This window comes from Pan paniscus, chromosome 6, assembly GCF_029289425.2.
Source record: "Pan paniscus chromosome 6, NHGRI_mPanPan1-v2.0_pri, whole genome shotgun sequence".
NCBI classification, from domain to species: Eukaryota; Metazoa; Chordata; class Mammalia; order Primates; family Hominidae; genus Pan; species Pan paniscus.
In genome coordinates, this window is record NC_073255.2 from 174,684,024 (window position 1) to 174,686,035 (window position 2,012).

The window sequence follows — 2,012 nt, forward strand, 5'->3', positions numbered from 1 at the left end:
AATTTTGTCATTGGTCCCAATAGCATTGTTTCTACTCAGTATTTTCGCTGATTATTCCATAAATGGCACTCTCTAATGCTGACTATCTCTACAGCAACTGTCCTAATTCAACATACATCCCCCAGTCAAGTCTTGCCCCTGGAGTGCAGTTGCATGAAATTATTTGTGCAGTAGCAAAAATACCATCTAAACTGTATTTTCTGTGTTCAGTTACTATCTCAACCCATGATAAAAAGCTGTATCAACCACTGAAAGTAACCAAAGAAAGTAAACACTGTGGGGATTGAGGATCCCTTTCCTGTCCCAGAGATCTCTAAATACTGTGTGGGTTGCTTTACATTTAGAATTTTCCTTTTCAAGGAGATATTGTCTTTGAACTAGCCCAGGCATATAGAAGCTCTCATGTACCCATTAGGAAGCCGAACCTGCCATCTGTTTTGCAGTGATACTGGGGAGGACATTAGTTATGAACTGGCAGCCTCAATTCCCAAATTCTTTTCACTTAAGAAACATTAAACATTTTGAAACAGACTTCTCAGAGAACAGTACAACAGCCTCTCTGGCAGCTTTTATGGTATTCCTCAATGGATATTTTTGTCCCTCCATCTAAAAACAACAGCATAGAGGGAGGAGGAGAACACATGGGCTCCTCATGGGGCCAGAACTCGTCTTTAAAATTGCCAAACTATCTAGCAACAGCTGTGACCATTGGAACACAACATCAACTTGTGCAACCTGCTCAGCCCTGTCAAATGATGAGGGATCACGTGGAATCAGACTCTCAGACAGTGATGTGGACTAGTTTGCAGGAAATGACTGAGATGAACCACCTTCCTCCTTCTTCCCTCTCTGTAGAGACAGACGCCTTCGGGTGCATCTCAAATCCGGGGTTACAACTCAGTCCTGAGGATACTAAGAAAAAAGAGCATGGCGCTGGCACCTTGCAAAGTAGGTTCACTTCATGGATAAATGAAACTCCATGGGAAGGTCATGGATGACTTGGACAGCCAGTGTTCCCTGCCCAGATGAGGCATGGCTAATGGAAATGGCAAAAGGATGGAAGTCAGGACAGCCGATTCCTGATCTGCTCTGCCCTCGTTCACTGTGTGACCTAATGCGGAGCCAGTCACATCTCTACGGCCTCTATTTCTCAGCTGAGCAACAGGGACAACAGTGACTGCTCCACCCTCCCCATGGAAGATCAGCCAGTCCAGCAGAGAACATGTAGACAGACTTGCTGTAAGGCACAAGGTCCTAGACAAGTGACATCATTAGGATTTTTTTAGTATACTTGTGTTTCTCTTTTCATCATGTTTATAATAAAAAAAAGAGCAACCCTGAATTCCCAATGCTATATAATAGTTAAATAAATTATAATAATTTATATAAAATAATATAGTATTCAGACAATACAAATGTTGCTGTAGATTAATACTGATTCCCATAGAATGATTTTATGATACACTGTTTGGTGGAGAAAAATAAGTCATAAAACCAATGGTTCCAAAACGACTTTGTTTTTATGAAAAAACTAAATATGTAAATACTCATTTATATTCATATTCATGTTTTTATTGGGAGTCTGGAAATACGCACCAATGTATACATGTGAGTTATCTATGGGTGAGGGAATTGTTTTATGTGTATGCATGTAGTTTATCTATTTGATATAATTTTTGAGATTAATGAATATTCATCGTTGAGAATAGGAAGACCAGACCAGACCACAAACTTCAATTCTTCTTTCAGGTAGTGGGAAGAGAGGTCTCCAATGTGCAGATTACGCCACAGCTCATAGCCAAGCTGCCTTCCTGCTCAGGCCTCTGAGGGTGAAACTAACCGCCCTCCCCACCTCTTAGTTCCATCACTGATACAGGATCTTTGCTTTTATTCCTTCTCACTGCTCCCCAAAATTTAGCCACCACCTAAACCAGAGGCAGTGAATTCTGATGACAGAAGGACCAGGTAAGTACCATGAATGAGTGAACCAGCTTGGGTGTGGGGCAATGTGG